A 25,087-nucleotide genomic window follows, 5' to 3' on the forward strand; every position below is an offset into this window, starting at 1 on the left:
GTCAGCTGTATCTAATAGGGAGCAATGAGGCTATCACCAACACACTACTGTAAATAACCTCAGTGCAGGAGCATTACTCACTATAACAGAGTCATCAAAACTAATTACTACTTGGGCTATAGACAGAAAATTATTTTATTTCATGGGCACCGTCCTCCTAACACAACAATCTTTCAATGGCACATCCCCATGCTGCCTCAGTACAATCAAAGGTAACAAAACTAATGCAAGCATACAGCTGTTAGGATTTTTAGCAGTTGTTCTGAGGTCTTCCCAAGTATCCTGAGTTTTACACATTGTGAGATTTTTCACCTTATATTTGCAAAATAGAAGATAACTTGTTCTACTTCAGAGAGTCACTTCAAAAAGCTTTTAGGTTGAGAAGGAGGCACACTAGAAACCCAGCGAGTGGAGTGGAGCTACTTCAGACACAAACCTTTTCCCCTTGTCTCCAAGTAATTCCATGGAATTTATGTGGGAAATTACACAGAGTGGTGTTACAGTGCCTCTCCTTTGAAACTACTCCTTAGCAGACATGTCTTTGCAAGTGGGGGCATCTCTATGTTAGAAGGTGAAAATGAAGTTGCAGAGAAGTGTAATGGTGTAGATATGAACACCTCATTTTCTGGCAATCCAGAGGGCTAGGAAAATGCCCCTGGCATGTGCAAGGAGGTGTTTTCCTTGCATCCAATACCACCTCTTGCACCATATGAAAGGACTGCAATCAAGTAAGCTGCATGACTGAGTAGTAGACAGTTTCAGGAGGGGAAAAAATATCACAGACTTCTGTAACTGAAGGCAAATGACCAGCACAGAGGGAGAGGCAAGTTTCAGAAAGGTTCACCTGTGTTTCTAATAATTTTCTTTTTCACCTGCTTTATCCAAACCACATCAGTCTGCAAACATGGGCTGCAAACTTCATGAGAACGTTTATTTCTATGGAGGACTAGTCCACAGTGAGTAATTTTTAAACAGTTTAAGCCTTTATCTGTTCATGAAGAACATAACGTCTTCACATTTATTTACTAGCCAGAACCATTCATTTTATGGTTGTTTACCTATGAAGATTGTTCTCAAGTGAGTTCATTATGTGTGCTTAGTATTTCAAATGCCAGGTTTACTGGTTGTTGTCACTGGGTACTAACTCTCTTAGCAATGTTCCTGGCTGAATGAATATTGCTACCCTTAAAAATCTGTTTTATAGTAGGAATATTTACGTACATGAAACTCCAGTCTTGCTTCTGGATATATCTCTTTTTCTCAACTTAAAGTTTGACATTTTTGTGGACACTCTAACAAATAGCTCAATGCTGGGAATATTTAGAGGAAATGAGACAGGTCCAAAAAATGCCAAGACCCACTTTTGCCCTCTCACCTGGTCAAATAGGATCAAAAATTGTTGTAGTCTGTTTGATCACGCAAGTCTTCTGAGACTTTCAAACATATCGATCTTTGATCCTAACCAGAAACCACAGCCCTCCCTGTTGTTTTTCTTCAGTCTTAGCTACAGTCCAGAAGTGAATAGCCAGCTATTTCAGAATTTTGAAGGGCAGACTTCCTTCCTTAACTCTCTGCAGCCTTCATAAACCACAGAATTGAGAAGGCCACTGATTACATAGCTCTTCAGTCCCTAAAGTAATTTATTTTAGGTAGCAAAGGAGTTGTGTGAAATTAGCCACAGTTAATTTATTTAGTCTAGGCATGGTGCTAATGACTTTCCTGAGAAGACCATCCAGGTGCACAGACCACTCTGCGAGGGATAAGGAGACCCCTCTGCTTCTGCCAACAAAAAGGCTTTGCTTTGTAACTAGAATTGACGAGTTGCCAGTCAGGTCCTGGCATGCAAATATCCATCTAGTGGTGCTCATTGTAAAAGTGTCTGCTAACTGAGCTGGAAGTTTCTCATTCTAGAAAGAGATTTCAAATTGCATCAGAGAAGCCCATGTTTGTTTTTGCTTTCTAGTAGCTTAAGAAGTCACAATTTAGTTAGTAGTTCTGATTATACCCTTTTTCCTGCCAGTAAAAATCCCTGTTAGAGGGATTTAGAGAGGCAACTGATGTAGGAAAGCATACTGTGGTAAACCCAGACTAAATAAAATCAATAGCAAAGGTGCAGTTGACACTAGCAGAGTAGGATCAATGGCACTATAAAATTAGACTTCTCTATATATGTCAAGATTATCCTGGATTTCAACACAACAGACTACTAGGCACTATCAAAATTCCAGTTCAGGGAAGCACACATACTTAATTTTAAGCTATAGAGCAGTGCGCTAATTCTTCTGAATGGAATTTGTGACATTTAGGCTAAAATGACCTTCTTCTCCCGCAACTTACACGGGAACCTTAGTTTTGGCATAGGAGTACCTCCCACAGTATTTCAGTTTTTTGAAAAGCATTTTCAATGCAGAAAAAAGTTATATATTGGCTCTAGAATTTGTATTGTAATTCCTAAACAGGTTTCGGTTTTCAGGAAGACCATGTTTATAGTGCAATTGTGATAATAGTAACTAGACATTGGCAAATATTTTGGTTCGCTCACATTCAAAAGCCTGTTAGGTTCAACAGGTTCAAATGCACCTCACAACATTTCAATACACATCAGAAGGCTTTGTTGGTTGTTATCAGTTATTGGAAATCACTTCTTTTCATGACTCCGATATGTGTCAACCTAGTCATGCAATCTCCAATATTAAGACAGTCAGCAATAAGGTATTCTTCACCCTACAGGACAATGAATCTGTATGTTGAGGAAATGGGACTTTCTCAGCATGTATTTCAGAGGAATTTAAAGGGTAACAGAATGTGTTCATATTACCAGCTGATGAGGCATAGACGAAAGCTACCCGCAGCTTACCCATTTTCACAATTTTAGTAGTTTATCCGGCTAAATTACATTCCAAAATAATTTTTCACTAAGTGTAGGCATGACGGGGTTTTCAATTTTACTTTAACCTCCTGTGGACAGAATATCTTATTTTTCCAAGAACAGGTCAGAACCTCTTCTTCCTTAATAATGGTCTAATATAAATTCTGGCATCCTTTAAAATTCAGCACTACCATGGAAGAAAAGCATGTCATTGAATCAAGTACTAAGAGAGCAACTCTGGAGCAGCTATGAGCTTAAACACAGAGAATCACAGTTCATGTCCTCTGTTTTTTTCTCTTCTTTCCCTGAAACTTTCTATCTGCCCCTTAGATAGAGTTTGCTCTTTACACAGAGCCCCAAGGGCCCACTCCTTCTTTTTTGGAGGCAGCGGACAGCCCAAAGAGCTCAAGTATGCAAATCCTGACAAGGAGCAAAGGTTAGAAGTGTTTCAGTTACATTAAAATGGAGCTGAGAAACATGTGGAACTGATTTAATTCATATATCCCTTATCTTAACCAACAGCCTAGTATTTTTGTATTAACGCTAAGTCATTGGATTCAAGTTTTATTTTACAGAATAGTAACTGTAGAAATCTAAGAGAAGAAAAATCGTCACATTAGCATCTGTGAAATAGTGACTCATATGCCCACAGTGTCATTGTCTTACACTAACAATATGCAAAGCCTAGAGAAGCTTTTATTAATGATCTCTATTGAGAGATTGATGGTCACACAAATGGCTGGCATCTGCTGTTCCAGAAATAAACTAAACTAATTTAATTTCATCTCTTGGAAGAAAATAATATCCACAAAAGTATCAGACACAGAGTTTCTCTGTGTTTCTCTCTTATTCTGCAGACTTTCTCATTCATTTCAGTGACAAGCTGAGCACACAAATATGAGACCGTAAGGAAACTTGACAGTCTTTGAAATGGAGGCTTTTAAGAAACAGACACACAACACAGACTGAGGAATGACTGATGTAGAAGTGACAATACATCGACAAAGAAATGAAAAAGGAGACGAGCAGGCAGAAATCACAGAAAGAAGGGTGGACTGATTCCTCGGAGTTTCACTATATGTACACTGGAGGACTGCTTTGAAATTCATTGGACAATTAGGAGGTGTTTTTTCTCTCTAGCTGATACTGGTTACCCAGCAAATTAATACATGAAAGTCTAAAGAATATAGCACACTAGGAAGAGAGTGAAAAGTAGTAATTGTTAACCAGCACTCTTGTGCCTGAAATCAAAGCTCTCTTGTCCCTTCTTCAGATACTCAGATATCAAATCCTCCACTTTCCTTTAGTACACTAGAATCATTAGATTACTACCACAGGTTATTAGAATAATATCTTTTTCAGGCACACATGCACTTTCCTGTATCCTGCCTTCACATGGTAGGTATTGTGGTTTAACCCCAGCCAGCAACAAAGCCCCACACAGCCTCTCTCTCACTCTCTCCTGGCAGGATAGGGGAGAGAATTGGAAGAGTAAAAGGGAGAAAACTTGAGTGTTGAGATAAAGGCAGTTTAATAGATAAAGCAGAAGCCATGCACACAAGCAAAGCAAAACAAGGAATTCATTCACTGCTTCCCATTGGCAAGCAGCTGTACAGCTACCTCCGGGAAAGCAGGGCTCCATCAAGCGTACCAGTCAGTTGGGAAGACAAATGCCATCACTCTGAAGGTCCTTCCCTTCCTTCTTCTTCCGCCAGCTTTCTATGCTGAGCATGACATCATATGATATAGAATATCCTTTTGGTCAGTTGGGGTCAGCTGTCCCAGCTGTGTGTCCTCTCAGCATCTTGTGCACCCCCAGCCCACTTGCTGGTGGGGTGGGGTGAGAAGCAGAAAAGGCCTTGACTCTGTGTCAGCACTGATCAGCAGTAACAAAAACACCCCAGTATTATCAACACCATTTTCAACACAAATCCAAAACATAGCCTCATACTAGCTACTATGAAGAAAATTAACTCTATCCCAGTCAAAACCAGCACAGTAAGGACTAAAGCAGCACATTAGATTAAATGAATTTACAATTAGACCTCAGCTCCTTGAAAATTGACTTTCTGAAGAGTCCACTCATCTTATAGAAGGAAGTGGAGAACAGCAGTTAATTCTAATATACCGCTTGAACCAAAGTCTTGGTTGAGATAAATGAGCGAAGTTTCACTGATATCAACAAAGCTGAAGTGATTCATACGGAGTAAGGGCACGATCCTTAATCATTGCTTATACTGTATTTATCTACTCTTAATGATGTCTTCTTTTCCTTGAGGTAGGAATTCTTTATAGATTTTTCTCATAAACTGCATATATGCTACCTTTAGGTAGCACATAAAATAAACCCCAGAACACAAGATCTTCAATTTTACAAGTTTTATCAGGAATGCTAGAGCCACATTCTAAATTTTAGCTTGATGGTGACTCGGTCTGATACCACATTGACTTCCAAAGCAGGCAAACTTTTTTAGACAAGTGCTGACAGATGTTGTGGATCTCAGGCAGGAAAACAGCCTTTAGTATTTAATGTGGTAATGAGAAATTAAATTGCCTGAGGCATGAAATATAATTGTTCATTTACACTGAAAACATATTGATGCAAAAACAATCATTACAGTCATGTATGGGAAAAGCAGTAAAATAATAGACCCAAATCTTTGACAAACCACAGTGTTGAAACTTTAATTTTTTCTCTAAGTAGCCTCTGGGGAAAATGCATTCTTTAATGACAGCATTGGTATAGATAGGTCTCTTGGTATTAGAAATGGTGGTAAAGTTGGTATATACATACAGTTGTTCATTACTGAGTCTTTCTCAGATCAAGTGAAAGTGCAGACTGAATGATGCAGTGCTATTCATTGTAGGTCCAGGCCATCACTGCTGCTACCAGCAATAGACAGGTTATAGCATAGTGATTAGGTAGGATTTCCTCAAAAAGGTCTTATAACTACACACTTTGGCAAAGGGACAGCCCACAAAAGTTGGATCTTGCCAGTTTCTTATGTGGTGTGAAAGGACATGGCCCAACTTAGCTAAGCCATCCCAGCAGCACCACAACTCCACGAGAGACCAGTAGTCCTCTGCTGTTGCAAGAATGAAGAAGAAATAGAAGCCAAAGAGTTTTCATGAGTAAGATATTCCCCTTGATGTCTCCTGACTGAGGCAGTAGATACAAGCAGGCAAGAGGCTGGAGGCATCAAACACACAAGCAAGGGGGAATTCTCCCCACTCAGACTCATGAGAGGAATATTTTTGTGAGTAGATAGAAAGCTTTGACCACCAATGACATGTTGCAGGAAGGTAGGGTCTTCTAAGATTTTTCTGGAATTTGAGATATTTATTATTTGCTGTTTTAAATATTCATCCAAAGTGAATGACTGAAGTACTGAGATTTGCCAGCAGCCAAGTTACAGCATAGGTTTCATAAGTAATACATGGGGCATGTGTGCAGCACTGAAAATGTAAAACTAGCATACTTTCAGTAAAGCAAAAACAGCAAAGAAACATATCTTCCTAGTTCATTAAACCAAAGCATGAAAAAGCTTGAAACACATATCTCCAAAGCTTTACTAGGAGAAAAAATGAAAAGAAGTTCCACTGCTACTGTAACCTGAGGCAGCTGCAGTGCTAGTTGCAAAGCAAAGGCAAAACCTGCTATTGAGGTGTTCTGTAATGTTTACTCTTTTTAAAAAAGAGATTCTTTACTGCAGTTTTTTTATTCAGCCAATAAAGCAACAAACAAGACCCAAAGAAGCCATGCTTCTGTAAGGCAGCATGGTCTGCTGCTCTAGGGCAGGTGGGTAGACAGAAGATAGTCCAGGTGAGCACCACAAATCCCAGGCCACCATGATTTCACACTCTTCCACTGCAGCAGGAAAGCAGCACCTCTTTAGCTGTTGTGCAAACCACAGAGCACTGCCTCCACATCACTTCTAAGAACACACTGGATATAAAGGCCCCCACATCACAACATGATTTATAAGAAATATAAAAGACAATTTGTATTAATTACTCTGTATGGAAAACATTAACCTCCCTCAGAAATGGATTATCCCTATCTCCTTCCACCACCCCCTCACGTATTTATGATTGGTTTCCATTACCTTTTCCCATCCTTATCAAGGACCTACATAACTGTAGCTGTTATAAACCAGTAATGTACTTCTAACTTCAGTGAGGCTTTTGTATAATATCTTAACTTCTCTCTCTATTTGACTTCTACTGTCACTGTACTTTTATTGTATTGACTTTTTTACCTTATTCCTTTCTGCTAGGTACTGTATAGGGACACCAAAATTTCCAAGTTAGTTTATCTTTCTTTTAGCATCATTAAAGGAGCACAAGCATGAGAACAGATTTTTTGACAACTGTACCTCTAGTTTCAAATTTATTGTTATTTTCTGTCCTCCAGGGAAGACAGGGAGTGTCCTTGACTTAAGGCTTATATCCATACTTGAGCTAAAACAGACTTGGACAAATAGACTTGCACTTATCTATGTCTGAGAACAGGACTATCAAATGTAACCCCCTTAGGCATTAAAGTGCAAGTTAAGCCATCTATGTATGCAATACTCTTTCAGTGGCCCTGCTGCCACTTTTACACAGCTGAGAATCACCATGTCTAGCATGTGCCTTGGCTAGACCAGAGTCCTTATTGCCACTTCTTACCAAAGGTTTCCACAAATAAGCTTAAAGGAGGTAAGAATGTCCAAAGTGTATCTAAAGCACATCTACTAAGCAGAGCTTTGTTCAAAACACAGTGTCAATTTCCTTAAAAAACAAGTTAGTTTAGTGGTAATGGGTGCTGATCTTAATCTTTCTGGTCTCTTGTTCCTCCTTCCACTCTTGCTTGCCATACATGTTTATCCTGTAGCCCATTTTGTTGACCAGTATAAAGGAGATATGACTTACATGCCCTTTTCAGTTGGAGAAAGTTAAGAAACTTAACTGTCACCTTCATATCTTTTATTCCACCTCCTCTTTTGAAGCTACTTTTCAGAAAAAAAAGTCATAGTTCACTGGTTGAGAAAAAGTAAATGTAAATTTATACTGAAAGACAGTGGTGCTTACCAAGGAAACATACCAGATTCTGGTCCCTGAACAAACGGGCAACTCTTGAACAATTGCCTAATCTACATTTTCAGGAACAAGTTTATGCATTAGCCTAGGGGGAAAGGTAGAAGCACATGCATCTTTCTATTCTTGCTGAATTGGGACTTAGAAATTAATTTCTTTGAGAAAAGCAGTTTAAAAATAGCTCATCAGACACATCTTTGATTTATACCAACCCAAAAACTGAAGGACATTTAGCAAAGCTAGGTGAACTAGGCTGTGTTTACGTCTTTGTCACTCAAATAAACATTTGCCTCCCAGATTACTTAAGAGATGAGATTCCTACCTTCAGAAATTTCTATTTTCTGGGAGTAGCATCACAAGACAAACAGGAGCATTTGTCTGGAAGCATTTCAAAGGCTCTTAAAACAAAACAGGAGTCCTTTAATTGTAGTGATGTCCTCATGGTCACTGTGCAAAAATGGACTGTGGTCATTCACTTTCTGACTAACATTTTTAGTTGGAAAATATTGGTGGATGGAAATCTTTTGCTGGATGCAGCAGGAGGTTACAGGTCTTAGATGAGATATCTGGTCAGTTAGAAATCATCTTACAGAAGCATCATGCCAGGCTCTTTGTGATCCTGCAGAAGACTCAGCTTCAAACCCGCATACCTTGCTTAGGGCAGCAACATGTAATTGTTTTCATTATATCCAGTATGAATACACTAATCATTCTGGTCTCTCAAAAAAAAAAGCAAAACACACAAACCAAAAAACCTTGAACAAACACAGATAATCTCCAACTTCTCCCTGTGTAGCTCATGCACTCCCCTCAGTCAAGAATTTTGAGATTGTTAAACTGCCATTTTCCTCCCTTGCTCTGCTGAAATGTCTTCAGGGCCTGCTCCTGGTGCACACTGAAGTCAGCAATGTAGATCCTGTAAGCTTGAATTCCCTGAGAGTTGTCCCTATCGCAAGCAAATAAATAAATTAAAAAACTGCAGCACCTTACATTAGAACTTTGGTGTGAAATAAGGCTACAGTCCCAAAGCAATCACAGAAGTAATGTTCTTATTATTAACTTTATTCAGAGCTTCCACTTCAGAATGAACCATTCTGATCCAATATATGATGAGATTTTTGCATTAATTTTTTTCTTCTTGAAATGTGTGTAAAAAATGTCACTGAAAAAGAACTGAAGGAGTTTGGGGAGTTTAATTGCTTTGAGCCTTTATATTAAGCAGGGTTTATCTGCAATTATGTTTGACTTGGAGCTGAACCTATTCATTAGAGACAAAGGAAGTTGTTTGTTTGACTGTGGAGCAACAAAGCTTCCACTTTCTTACCAGGGAGTCAACAACATTATCATTTGTCCCTATAATTTTCTTCCTCCCTCTAGCAGGCAACAATATATCTTGTTTGCAAAATGACGAGCAACAGCTTTACACCCCATCAGCATCACCGGCAGGGAGCTTTGGGTGGTAACACTGCACTGTTAAGTATTTCCCCCCATTTCTGGATGCCTTCCATAAATAATGAAACAGCGTTTCTTCTATAATCCTGGCTGGTACAGTAAACAATAAAATAACCCTGCCACCATACCTCCCTGGCAGAAAGCCAGCATGGCTGAGGATTCAGAGAAAACACCTTAAGGCTTGAAATAAGGAGCTGCCACTCTCTAGGCCAGCAACTGCAAATGGACCCATGTCAGCAAAATTAAAGTATTTAGCAGTTTATAGGTGAGTTTGGAATAGTTTATTCCTTCCCCAAACTCACCCCACTCCAGAGAAATAGTCTGTAAAAAAAGCTTTCCATAGATTTTCCCCCTCTCTTAGTTCTTTTCCTGCTAGGAGAAACAGTCATCAAAACCCTAACTTTTAAAGAAAACATATTTTCTGGTGTTTATTTCATTCTGCTTTGCCCACTTTTTATTTCCCCCTCCTTCTTTTCCACACTGCAATTAAATGGAAAGAAAGTAAAACACAGAAAGGACTCAAACCAAAGAATTCCCAGGAGCTTTCAAAAATCAGCAGATGCTTTGAACATTCATTTTGTGAAACAATCATTTTTCAAGAAGTGCTGCAACTGACATGTGGCTTCAAGGTGCAAGAAGGGACACCAACTTGGGGAAGAATATATTGATTAGGCAACCCAGGTTTACTATCATCAGGTGGTCACAGTGAGCTACCAGAGTCTTGTGGTTGATGAGCCTAAGAAACAAAACAGTATAATCTGTGAGGGTAGGAAATAACTCCTCCATGTGCCACAGGGAGATAAGATGACGAAACAGACATTTTTTTTTCTAAGCTTTTGGGAAAGAAAAGCTTCATAGCATTGTAAAAAAAGAATGAGAGGGGGGAGCACAAACAGGAGAGCTGATGTCTGAATGGAAAACACCGAGTAATGGGGAAAGAAATAAAAGGAAAATACTGTAAAACAGATATTAGCAATATAAACAGATGGTCTGAACTAGATCTGTATTCCATTCACTGAATCACTCACTAAAAAATAGTGATGATTTGGGGCTTACACAAAAATTCTTTCTCCATTGAGGAAACCACAAAATCAGTTCATACCACATAAAACAAACCAGTCAAAAAACACTCTTCCTTCTCTCCTGAAATCATCTTTCAGTTCAAGTAAAACACATTAAGTAAAATATTGCAGATAAGTAGAAACATTTAAATTGACCCTGAAATAAAATGTTTTGCTCTACAAAAGGAAATAAAACATGGACAAATCTGATACCAAAAAAAATTGAGTTAAATTTGAGAATTTAAAACTGGAAGCAGAAGGATTCACTTTTCCACCAAGAAGAAAGGATTATATTAAAAATACATTTTCATCACTTACATAAGTTATCACATTCCTTATTTTTTATCTTTCTCTTTTTGTTTTAATCACTCTCTTCAAAGAGCATCTTTGTGGTGTCGGTGATTCTGTAGTGCTTGTTACTCTCTGAAGTTATGCCTAGCTAACAACTGTGGTCTTTCTGCTGTTTCACACCACCTCTCAAATAAAGATCCAAAGCAACAGGGACCTTCCTCATCTGTGCTGCGTATAGTGAGTTACAAAGCCATCTTTCTTTCATTGCTCACTATTGTCCCATACTAATCATTGAAAGCAACCCTTTTTCCAGGCAGAGCACTGCTAATGTTTTATGGCACAGCCTATGATTTCAGAGGAGATGCTCCTGGCCCCCAACTGTTTTGCCATACAGCCCTCCTGTCTCTGCAGTAGAAGGATAGGACAGGATGTGCAGCACTATGCCAAGTGATAATACTAAAGTATTAGGTGATAATATCAAAGTTTTAGTAGCTATAATCTACTGTTACTTGCAAGGAGTTTCTCTACTTGGAAAGGTGATTTATTAGGATGTGACTTGACTTCAGCAGAGAGCTATTCCCCCTACAGCAAACCAAAGAAATATTTTGGAGAATTCAATAAAATCAACACTCACCCCTTGAGCACAGGGGTTTTCTGATGGATTCTTCACTGTAGCAATGAAATAAATTGCATAAAACAGAGATGCATTTACGCCTGTAGTCCCTCTCCCATCTGCAAAGATGGTACTGATGGAGAAAACTGTTTTATATGCTCACACAGGTCTTGCTGGCTTAGATTACAGGTAGGGATTTAATTGACTTCATGGCTTCTGTTCATCCCATCCACAGTTTTACTGCTATGCAAATCCTCCTGTCCTCTCCAGCTGCCATTCCATTTCTTTTCCTTCTGAGAGTCAAACAGTAAAACTTTCTGAAGGGCTGGTGAAAAGCAAATTAAACTACCTTAAAATACAATAAAAACTTTTAGGTGGCTTTGTTCACTTGACGGAATGAACACCTATCTTCTGCACTGCTTTCATTTTATGCACGGTTCTGACAAGGGCTATAAAATTACTTGACATTTTGTGATATGCATACTGTCATTGACATAACACAACAGAACAAAGCAGACAAGCAGTCTATAGCACATACATAGCACTGAGAGCTGTTTAAGACAGCTTCTCTGTCCTAGAAGTGCTTTGTGCATGCAGTCCTGAGAGCAATAACTGAAAAACAAGCAACAGAATGGCTCTTTCAGCTACAATTATTCAGGTTCTATGTCAGACAGACTGTTTTGCTTTAAACTTCATAGGAGGGTAAAAGATGAAACGTGAGAGTAGTTCATAAGCATTCATCGATGTAGAAGTGTATATATTTAAATGGGTACATTTTGAGATGACAGAACCACAATATCAAGGCAAGATTCTTAGTTTCCTGCATTGTCAGAGCTCCCTTATAGGAAACTACCTTTCCAATCGGTCGCTGATTTTTTATGGAGGGATCCCTGAATGATACAGTTTACATCAATAAAACTCAAAGGTGGTTGTATTAGAGTACGTTAAGAACCAGGCAGCCCATGCATTTCCAATTTGTGATGATTTTTGGTGGAGGATGGGCATTTAAGTACAATATCTGCCCTAGAAAATCTCATTCCGACTATACAGACTTGCATTTTTGTGGCTCAGAAAAAAAATAGGAGGAAAAGTTTTTTTGAAAGTAGGATACATTGGCAGAGAGATCCTTGGTTTTCATTTTAAACAACAGTCTGCAGGGATAGTTAAGAATTTATGAACTTGTTTGCCATCTAAGTAAAAGAAAAACTAACAAACATATGGCCTCAGTACTTGTCTCTGTCTCCTAGTTTTGCTTTGGAGGTTTTGAGTGTGACTTTGCCATTAGTGGAGGGCAATGAAAAGAGCCAAAAATACATACTTTCAGAAATGTCTTATAGCCTACATCAAAAGAAGGAAGGGTGTTCTTCTTATTTATGAAAGGTAGCTAACAAGCAAAGGAAAACAGACAATGAAGAGGCATCTTCCTCCCACCACCAACTGCCAGAGTTGATGCCATGAGAGGAACGATACTCATCATTTTTTCCTGCATTGGCTACTTTTCAACCATACATATAATTCACAGACAAATTAAATGGAAGACAACAATAACCATTTATTTCTTTAAACATTTGATAAAACATTATGATTAGGATGAAAATTTTCCACTGAAGTTTCTTTCCACTAAAATGAATGGTAATTTTTAATGAAAATTCTGTTTGCATCTAAATGGTACAAATGAGTTACTAAAACCTACATTTTCTCAGTGTTTAAAGTGGAAAACTTGAATTTAGACTATGCAAAATCATTATGTGATACATTTTCCCAGTCCTAGGATTTTACAAAATTATTTTGATTGGTTCAAATAGTTTTGCTTCCAAAGATGATTTTGATAGAAACAGCTACATCAGTGCCAGCTGGTATCAAGGACAGTTATACAAGCACAAAGGTACACTGGCTGTGTTATTTCCTTTACCTTACTAAAGTAATGATACGCTATTCCTGTAATGACTACCTGTATATCAACTGTCCACATAAAAAAGACAGATGATGGAAAAAGGTATACTGGGGCAACTCTTTAAGTGAATGAATAAATTCTCCATAAAATATTTTCAAGAATGTGTTTACAAAATTAGTTCTCCTTTTTAGCTGACGGCAAAACGTACTCCAAGGACTTTTGGTCTGTTATTTTGCTTAGGCAGGTGTGGCCAACCTGCCTGACCTCACAAGCTTCACACCAAACTTCAAGACACAAGACTGGACACAAATACGGTCACCACACCAAGGGAAGGGAACCCTCTGAAAGGGTTCACTTTCTGGCTGACAGGGAACTCACCACCTCAGTTTGGGGTTACCCTGAGAGCAATGAAGCTGGGCTCAGCATCCCCCAGCCAAGCACCTGGGTTATGCAGCAGTAGCCCTGCATCTGCACAGAGTGCTGGTGAGCTGTGCTTGAGCCACGCAAAGCACATGAGCCTCCTTTAAATAGTAGAACACACTTTAAAAGATCAGGATCACCAAGCTTAGGAGCCTTAGGAGCTGCAGATAGACAAAAAACAGAGAAACAGAGCAGGGGGAAAGGATGACTTTCAGTGCCATAAGATACCATTCATTGTCAATATGAAAACATATCTGTCATTCTGCAAAAGATTGGATTTTCAGCACAAATAAAAACATGCTTATTTATATTATTATTGAACTTTTCAGGTCATACAGACCCGAGATGAAGATGAGTGTACATAGCTATATAAAGGTAAAGAACATGACTGAATGTGGGAAAAGAAATTTGTGGAAATTATTAAGTAGGAAAATAAGAATTGTTCCAGGAGAGAACTAGGAACCACATACAGAAGGAAGGGTACCTGGAAGACCTATTGTGTTGTACTATTTTATGTCTGTTTGGTTTTTTTAAAATGCCTGACAATTCAGGTGATTTTACCTCAGCTTTTAGGCTCCAATATTAGCTAATACAATTGCTATGACTTTTTCTTGCAATGATTTAAATGCTTCCATTTTCAGTAGGTCACTATGCCCCACACTGTACCTGAGCAGCCTTCAATAATTTGCCTCCTTCTATGACCCAGCTGTGTCTGTCACTCTCCTCTCGGTGAATGTTGCCTGGATCATGTGCTTCACAAGCTATGGACTGCATTTCTTCTTGTGTGTTGAACTCCTTTTAATTCTAAGCAGGAATCAAAAGGTGTTTGCCAGCAGTATGATGCCCTCTCTTGAACTGATGTTACCGAGGGCAAAATACTATCCCTGTCTGTGGGTCCAAACACCCTAAATGTCCTTTCACAGGTCCAAGCTATGATTCCTCAGTTAGCTGAGGAGAATTTCAGGTGATAGGTTTGGAGGAAAGTATCTGGGTGGACAACAACCCCAAAGCTTTGGATAGAAATATAAGTGGGGGCAAAAGGCATTTAAAATAAATGCTTAAAATTGCTACTATATATTAAATTGCCATTATATATTATTTTTATATATATTAAATGCAGACATATCATAAGCAAAAGATTTCAGAAGTTGTTTTAATATTCTGCAAGGATCACTAGACAGTAGAAGTTGATTTTCTGCCTGGTACATTCCCATATGTCATTTAGGTTGAGTTCTCATACAGCTGATAAATGAACAGTACAGTAGGATCTCTGACATACTGATAGGAAGACTAGAATTGTCAGGCTGGATTGGATTAGTGGTCCATCTCATCTAGCATCCTGTCTCCAAGCAAAGCTTAAGCATGTTGAAAAGCAACATAGAGAAGAGAGAGACTCTTGAGTTACTCACACTACAAATAACACAGGCAGAACAATTGTGTGAGTACTGCTATTCTTTCATCAAAAAGAAAAGCAGGGAGCAGAACTGCTCAACCTTAAATTGCCTGGTAAACATACAGGAGCTCATGGCAGGAAATTCATTACATTCAGACTGGGACGCAGGCAGCAGAATGCCCTTAGTTCTCACTTCTCCTGTGGTCAGTAAGCACTGCTACCAAAGCACCAAATGTAAATTTTTGTTTACTCAAGGACAGCTCAAGTGGTTGATACTCTTGCCCAGGCTTGTGGATATTTTTCATAAGAGGGAATAATAAGTCATGTATTTCACTATGGATGGGGTTTTCAGATCTCTGCTTCACGATTATGAAGGATTGCCCTACTGCCCCCAGCAGTGCTGGTGCTGTTTAGGGAGAAGCTTTTTATACAGAGCAAGAACACGTGGCCATTTTCTGCAGTGCACTCCATCCTACTCCCCTGTGTCCAGAAGGGTTGTACTAGGGATGTCAGTAGGCACATCTATGCCTAGTCCATTTAAAAATACTTATGACCCTGTTACCCAGGAATTTATTTCATTTCTTTTTGATGATGCATATACATCCACTTCTCAAAATTCCAACAAGCTCCAGAGCTCTCTCCCAGCAGTGAAAAGTACTTTCTTTCATCTGTTTTGAAGTCACCTTCTGCTAGCTTCAAGGAGCACCCTGTAGCTGCAGGACCAGAGAGAGAACATTGCTTGTGAAAGTCAGACAATTAGACTGCACTCAGATGAAGTTAGACAACAGTTTTCCTAGCTCTTCCCTGCAGAATTACTCTCTGCACAGCCCAGAGCTCAAGGCTCTCTCACAGAATACAAATACAAGAAAACCAGCCCAACTCTTGATGCCACACACAAATTCTCTAAATTGTTGATTGATACAACAAAATGAAAATGGAGGCTGGGAAATCCAGCCTGGAAAAAACATTTACTGAATTCCTTGATTTTACAGTCCTGACTTCACATGAAGTTGCTCTTCTGCAGGGTCCTCCACATAAAAGTTTACTTGATTTAAGCCTCATTGCAGACAGAAATCAATTGCACCCTCTAAGCAGCACCATCAAGTTTCTCTTGCAATTGTATGAGAAAGGAAAAAACGGTGCTAGCAACCTAAAATGATGCCTGTTCTCTTCATGCCCCTGCTTTCAAAATACATATATATGGCACAGCCCACTGCACACAACCTGAAAACCTGTTCTAACATCAAAAAAAGGATCCAAAAGTTATAAACAACTCGTTAGATGGATGGTCTGATGACTGTGTTATAGGCATATCTCAGTGCCCACTAGCTTCTACTGACTTGCTGCCATTCAGGGTTAAATCTGCTGGAGATTTAGGATTCTGCTGTGGCATAAGGATTGCAGATGTTCCTGTCTGGAAGAACTGTATCTTTTAATTCAGATTTCTTTTTGCAATGCCAGTATGTCCTGGTGCAATTCCAAGAAGTATACACTGAGAAAGTGAAAGCAGCAGCTTCTAACGTCATGAAGTTGGATGAATAAATTTAGGAGGTGTGAATACTTCTCCATAGACTTTAAAGATAAATGTTTGTGCCTCGCCTTCCACTCAGAGCTGAGCAGGAAGTGGCTCTCTCATCTCATGAAACTGAGGTTTACATAACAGTGTTATTGAATAACAAGTGAAAACAGGAAACTTCTACCACCGGAGAAAGAGGGGAACTAAGCCAGGAGAGTAAAGTTACAGTTAAGTTACTATCATGCTCACACAGGTCTCACTCCCTTCCAAATGTGAAATTTAGACCAGGGGTTTGGACTGGAATCCTTCATATCTCTGCTGGGTGCTCTAGACATTTAAGTATTTGCTATGACAGAAGACTGATGCTCTCATTTTGGTCAGGAATAGAAATTTTCCTTGATATTAATCAAAACTCTCTAAGTTTCCGTGCAAAGTCTCTGTTTTGACTTATTGCAAATAAGCTTTTGAAGTATCATCTACCTCTAAATATCAAATCACTGCCAAAATTATAAATTAAAGCTATTAAATAAATAAAGAAACACAAGTAGAAAAATAAATCATACAAATCCACATACAGCTACTTTTGAAGATAGGATCATGTACAAGACCTTTTACTCAGACTAGCACAGGTATTACAACAGAATACTTCAAAAATTGCTGAAAAAATGTATAGGCTCCAGGTTGTAGATGGATTTTATTAATATATGTTTCTCTATGCAACAAATGTGCTAACAAATCAGGCATTTCATTGTTCAGCACTAAATTGCCCTTACCAAACCGTTTATAGTCCTCTAGACCAGATAAAATAATACAGACACTTTCATTTAGGAAGAGGTTTTATTGTGTAGCTGTAAGAGCATGCATTATACTGCATGCTTACAGTTAGACATGTGTTTAAGTATCTTGCTACATTAAGAATGTAATGTCAGATCACAAAGTATTTGTGAGGAGGCTCCTAACATTCACATATGAAATGTTGTATATATGCCATAAAACTCCTCTAAATGCTCTCTTGCACAGTTCCTCGCCTCAGAAGGTAGCATTAGATTGTATGTGCTGGTTGAGTTTTTATCACTGGTCTACTCATCTCCAAAGCAGGTTGTCCAGAGACTATCCTGAATTATTTTTTTTTTTTTTGTAGGAAACAGAAAAAAGCTAATCAAATGTATGTACAACTTTTCAGTCTTACTAGCAAAGCTTTTATCAGCTCAGGGGCATCTGCTTGAGCCACAACCACACTTTGGGGACTGTCAGAGCCATCTATAAAAGCTAATAAAGCCAAAGAGATTATGTTTAGGAAAAAATTATACAGAAACATCCAGTGTTTTTAGAAAGAAAACAAGTGTCTATAGAAATCCACTTGCAGCTCAATTTTGTGCTGCTGAACAAGCATGTGAGAGTCCTCCCCTCCAGAGAAATCAATGTCAGAAAACTTATCAGTCCTTACCAGGAAAGATGAATTCTGGAGTGTAATTGATTCAACAAAATCAACAACTCAACAGAATTAAGCTGCAAAGCACTCTGAAGGATGCAAACAATTTCAAAAACTAAAGGAGATGAAGCTGTGTTAGAGAAAATACAGATAAACTGTTTATGTAAAGAAAATACAAGGAAAATTACATAAGATTAAGGCTGAATAGCATCACTACATATTATAATTAGTTTTCCATACATGCAGACATGAAGTTTGATTATCCCCAGAACCACTGAGTTTGCTGAGTTCACTATCTGAAACTGAGTACCTGAGTATTCTGTAATCCCTTATCTAATCTTTGAAATAAATGGGTTTTACTTAAACGGGCTCAGTACTTGAGCACTTGTACAGAAAATTGGTGAACAGGCTGCCAGCCAACAAACCCAGCATGTGGACTCACAGTTAGACACTGTGTGTTTTACCTATTCAAATACTCCAACAGTCTAAGCAGCTAGTTTATGATTTCCATTTCACAACTGAAAATATCAGACCAAAAGCCTCCTGCCTCAATGTTTGCTGCATGGTTAAGAAGTCTTGCCTCTGCTCTCCAAATTACAAGATGTAATGTTCAGCTTCTAATGAGAAAAAGATGTATTTTTATGTTTAGAAAGCAAGTTTATTTCTTCATTGATAATTTATTAAAGAAGAAATTGCCATAGAAGATGTGCAGCACCTGAACAGGTTGTTACCACCTGCAAAAATAACAGGTTTGCAAAGGAAGAAGAACTGAAAATAGTGATATCTTCTAGCCCTGATGTACATCTGACAGGAATATTGAATCCTGCTTCAAAATCATCCATTGTAGCTCTACAATGAAATTAAATGACAGTGTGAAAATAGCATGATATCTTTATATCAAACAAGAATAATATTCATGTTCGTGAAAGAGAAAGGGAACATATTGATCTGAGACAACTGAAGCAACATTATCTCTACACAAGTGATAAATTAAACATTTTTCCACAGCCACTTCAGTGATTATCTATTAACAGAACTCCCTGCCCACCACTGGTTAAGATAGCTCTTTTGTGCCTTCCCCCATCTTAAGGTGAAGGAGACACCATCTTCAGATGGAGAATACAGCAGATAGAAGAACTACAGAAAAGCAGAGCTCTGCTCTCTATGTTTCTTTGCAGGCAAAGGGTGTCTTATGCTGCTGTGAAGCTCTGCTTTGCACTTGCCTTACTACAGCTACCCAGCCTACTCCTCTGGAGCTCAGCACAGGATCACACCAGCGCTTTGCACAGGGTCAGTCTGCATGCTAAGCTGACAAGCCAAGAAAATAAACATAATGGGAATTCTGGTAGACCAGCAAAGGCACTGCAAAGCAAACAGTTGTGGACCCAGAAAAAAAAAATCATTAGCAGCAAAAAACATCAGAAGGAAACAAATATGCAAAGGAAAGAGGGCAAAGGAGAGGATAAAGGAAGAATGGGAGAAAAAGAGGTAAGAAAGTCAGTGTGTCTTCATCCTAGGAAAGGAAAAAAACCAAACAGAAAAAATAAAGATTATTAAAGCAAGGGAAAACAATGCAGAAGTGTGACAAGCTGGCATACTGGGGAAAGATGAGGGAAAAAGCAAGGGAGAATTAATATATTTAAATATATTAATAAAGAAGAAAATCTATAAGACTTTCATGGAAAGACATTTTTATCTCTACTAATCCTATAAATAACACCTCATAAAAATTGTAAGGGGTCTTTGCAAATGTGAATAGACTTGGCAAGACATAAAATAAAGGAACAGAAAACGGATAAGATATGGGAGGAAAAAATTGTTTCAAGTATTGCATCAGAGCATATTATGAGGGTACTCTCCTTTCCCTATAGGCTAAAAGTCATGATTAGCACCATTTAGATGTCTGAATATTGGGACCCTGTAGTTACAACAGGAGCCAGCAGATGTAGACTACTGTCATGTTACGAACTGTACTCTCTGTCATTAATCCACAGCATGTCTTACACTGTAGGGAAAGAAACCTGAGTTTTGAACCAGAAGTTCAGAGCCCTAGAATCTCATTACAATAACTGCTAATGAAGCCACCCTATTTAGCAACACAGCCTTAAAAAACAGAGATGTGGTCAAACTCTTCCTGTGCCAGGTGCCTCAGAGCAAGCCTCCTCAGACTGGCACCCTGTATGGAGATGCCAGAGCATGCAACTACCTTGTCCCACGGTGACTCTAAAAAGCTAACAGCTGGCTTTTTTCCCCCCTTTTTTGTTTAATGAAAAGGAAAGCAGTGGCTTCATCAAAATGGACTAAGGGTAGAAATGAAAAAAATATTAATTTAAACTGGCCTCAGTTTTTTCAATTTGTATAATGAGGACAATCCTGAAAAAGATGCTATGAAAATTCATTCAATTGAATGAGTAGTTGTGTGCTGCATTAGGGTAATATTATCTTATGTTTACATCTGTTCCAAACTGTGGCAGTTTAAGGTTTGCCATTATAAAGCTCCCTGTTCCTAACCAACCTAAAACTAGCCTTGGGAGTGCCTGTCTGCAATATCTTTACTTAATGGGAATTAATTAATCTTGGACAGCCCTGGATGTGCTGTGTCAAAAAAGTTACTTAAAGCAGGAGAACAGCACTGCTGCTTCTACAGTAACCATAATAATAATGTAGCTAACACAGTAGGTTTTTATGATGACAAATTCAGCACAGAGAACACTATAGCATGCAAAACTAAAACATTAGAATAAGACAGGCTCAGGTCATTCGTATTAATTCAGATGGGCAGCCTTTTAGTACAGTCCTCTATCCAAGGATGATGCAAAGTTGCTAAACAAGATCCTGGCTCATTACTACAGGATGAAAATCCATAGTTTCTCTGCATGGTAGAGAAAAATTGTAAAAATTGGTAAGATTGGTAAGATGTAAGTAAGACGAGAGCATAAAACTATATGATTGCTGATTGTGGGGCCAACAAATCACTATAGGCAGCCCATATTGGGTCAGACCATCCTTTCTAAGGTCTTCTCTCTGACGTATACCAGGAGCAGATGCTAAAGAAGAAATACAAGCAGAGAGGACACAGTGATATTTCTCCATATGAGCATAAATCAATGGTTTATGGCTCAATCATTTTGCTTAATAGCTCCAAAAGCATTTTGCTTCCTTTAATTTGTCTGATGCTTGCTAAGCAAAAATATACATATTTTCGTATGCATATAACCTGTTAACCATGTGTAAAATATAACATGATTCTGCTTAATGGCAAGTTACACAAGGTCTGAGCTTATTCTTGAGGCTCCTTGCATAGCCTTCACAGGTTGCTCCTTGCTTCTCACAAGAAGTCACTCTTTGCTGATTTTGCATTTTTTTTTTTTTGTGGGATAATTTATACCCTCTCACAGTTGAGGTATGTTTCCCAAAAGAGCCATTATTTTAACATCATATAGATTTTATCAACAGTTTACTTAGAAGTAAAAATGACATTGTAATAGTGTTCTTAGCACCCTTTGGAGGAAGACGGGTAAAAATAAATTGTTTGTGTTGAAATGGTCAAATCTTGTTCCACCCTTCATTCCCTTACAAGATCTGGTTTTGTGTTACATAGTGATTAATAACAAATTACACTTATATACATAAAAACACAGTAGAACAGACTGTTCCTTTTTTTTCCCTGTGTTCAGACTAACCCTAAACTAGTTGCACATGTTTAGGCAGACACATGCCTCACATGGCAGTCATTCCCAAATAAAGCCTGAACATCCTGCAAACTGGCAATGGGGATGAGATTCCTGGATAAGTAATCCTTGTTTGCATACATTAATTGAAGCTAAGAAAGATGAATGTCTTTATTTTAATCAGGAAACATTAAAAGTATAGACAGAGTGGACGTATTTATTAGACAGATAAATCCCACTGATGAATCCCAGAGACTGAGAATCACATTACTGAAAGAACAAATGGGTCCTTGATAAAATAGTGCAGCATGCTTCCAAAAATTAGTCTCCATTTTCATGCTTACCAGAAGTCTACTACACAAACTTTTGGCACCAAAGAGACTGCTAGCACCATAAAAACATTATAGTTATCTAGATTGCAGTTTTCTCAGACTACAGCTGGTCACTGTTGGACTCAGAGTGGTATTAGTGTACATATTTTTTCTGAATATGTTGATTCTGAAATAGCAACTTGTAGGAAACATTGTGTCACATATATTTTCTGTGGTATTTTGCTTTTTAAAGATTGGGAGTCTGCAATGTTCTGTCATTTTTAGGCGGAAATGTTCCTGGTTATCCATTTCAAGTGATGTGGGGGTTATTTTTCGGGTTTTTTTGAGTTATAATTCAATCTATAATAGAAGATATTAAAAAATCACTCTCTGAAGTTTTCTGCACAGGAGATTCACACTGGCATGGTACTTCCCCTTCTCCCTCACCTTTTACTTAATTTCAAAGCAGTGGGAGGTATCTTCCATGGAAAGAAGAAAGCATTTCTGTGCTCATTTCAACAGTCCTTCAGCAGGACAGGAAATTTCCACATCCAGCACTACGGAGTCAGTGTCCCACATAACCCACAGCAGGGGTTAAAGTGCTCCTACTGACTAAAATTCACACCATTCCTCTTGAATCCCTCTGCCTGAGGGTGAGGACGAGGGTGAGGATGGCTTACAGTGACCAGAGTGTGTTGGCTCATCAGTGTCTATGCACAGAAATGAAAAGCGGAGGCTGGCATTTGGCGGCAAACACAAGAGCTATTTGGTATTGTTCTAAAGGCACAAGACCTTCAGAAATATTTCAGCTTCTTACAATCGCTTTGTGAGTTAGAACTTCAAAAAAAAAATTCAAACAAAAAGAACCTGGAAGCTACGCAAGTAAGAAACCTCATCTATACATACCCTTGTGCGCATATTCACGTGCCTCATCACAGGCTGTTGCCACATGGCCTCACAGGCCTGCAAGGCCTTAAGTCTGACCCACTCTTTCCTTAAACACTGCCATTTAAAAGTAATAAAAAGTTTACAACAGAGCTTATGGATAAGGCAGCAGAAGGTAAGTGCTGTGGAACGAAACCACCCTGGCTCACTGGCAGATTGAGCAGCCTCCTTCTGCACCTGTGCAAGTCCTGTTTGCTCTGTCTGACTGACTTGGTACAACATAGTGTCTTTGCCATGCCAAAAGAGACAATAAAAGCAGCATCAGATGGATAACTACAGTGTTTTTGTAGAGATGAGCACAATTTAGGAAAACTCTCATGAAATAATCTGAAAGATTGAGGAGACATATACATATTTGCTAGGGGTACTCACTACAGGCTACGTGCAGTGACTACGGCAGGCAGTAACCACCTGATGTGGAACCACTTCTCATTACACAGAGGATAGGGTATCCAAACACAGGAGAAAAGATGTTTGGCCTTTCCAAACATAAGATAAAAGAAGATCTAATTTCCCGAATCTTGGAAGAAACATCAGGTACAACTGCAGTGCCGTGGTGCAGGGGCTGTGCACATACAGGGCGGGAGTCAGTGTGTGACACTAGGCAGGATCTCCCCTTCATGCAGGCAACATCGCAAGGCACACATTCAGCCTGGAAACACCTTCCAGCTTCTGCAAGAGTGCTCTGCCCCTGGCAGGATGATGAGCCCAGACGAAACAGTGCCCAAGCCATTCCCCACGTTGGAAAGAGTGCTTGCTTCGGCTCCAAGCTGAGGAGCATGCATCTGTGGGGGTTTCAAGTTGTAAGCTACCCCTGTGGATATTGCTGTGTAATGACAAACTTTCTATTGTCTTGTCAAGCAAGTTTACTGAATTAGCAGATGAGCAAAAAATTTATGCCAGAGGACACTCATGTTTAATTAAAGACAGGGACAGGTCCCAAGTCTCTTCTCACTAAGAAACTGTTTTATATTAAAAACCTTTTTAGAGATGTGCTTCCCAGTGATCCAGAAAACATGCCACACAGCAAATCCCTGGGACCTGATGATGCCAGAGCACTGCAATAAAAATTTTACGATGATAGAATATCATTAAATTTTTGCCATCACCAGGAAAAAATTATACATTACAGCTACATAGCAGTGATTTCAATGAAAGAATAACAGTAAGTATTGGCCATGTTCAATGGCAATTGAACAATCCAGGCAGGGTCAATTGCATAGGACCCTTTATATTATCCTACCTAACCAGCAGAAGATACACATGCCCTATAAACATTTTGTATTTTACAGCAGTTCTTGTATTAAGCATATAATTTTTCTACAGTAACAACAACAAACTACAGGGGGCAAGTAAAAATCCACCTTTTATGTCACTGAAGATAAAGGCCAAGAGAGTAAGTGTGAATTCTGAAGCAAGAAAAAACCCCAACCCTCAAAAAGAAGTCTCTGCTCAAAACAATTGTATATAATAGAACATTATATAACAGTATATTATCACTGATAGAAATAGTGTCCACCTCCCATGGGAACTATACAGTTATATCCTTTGTTTTCCACAATAACATTGGTAGAATATTTATTAGGAATAACCGTTTCTTGCAATATATTCCTGTGCCTTTCTATTCAAGACCTACACTAACATTGAGGGATGGTGGGAAAAAAAAACACAAAATCAGCTATTAAAATATTAAAGAATATCCATTCTTTAATAGCTAGAAGAATAACTGCATACAGTAGAGAGAAAGCAAGAGTATATCTTTGATTTCCAAATCAAAGGGTTTTTATTGCTGCACATCTGTGCTTGTCAGAACACACTGCAGTTCCAGGCTGAGGGGAACACCATGAAATCTTGGTTTTAATCATGGCTTAACTTACTGCCTTTGTTATTTGTACATGGGTTGCTGGATACCATTGTTGAAAATTTTGTCTTTAGATCACACCATTTATCAAGTGTAATTAATGTGTCAGACTTCAGTTCAAAAACCTTGCACTGATAATATTAATTTCTCTATGTTAGTGGGATTTTCCACATCAAGTTTAGCAGAAGAAATGTCAGTGATACCACTGAAAACTCAACAGGATGGCTGTTCTTTTGCTAGCCTAGTCTCCATATTTTGTAGGTAGTACAATGGCAGAAA

This window comes from Phalacrocorax carbo, chromosome 1 (genome assembly GCF_963921805.1).
Source record: "Phalacrocorax carbo chromosome 1, bPhaCar2.1, whole genome shotgun sequence".
Classification (NCBI taxonomy): domain Eukaryota; kingdom Metazoa; phylum Chordata; class Aves; order Suliformes; family Phalacrocoracidae; genus Phalacrocorax; species Phalacrocorax carbo.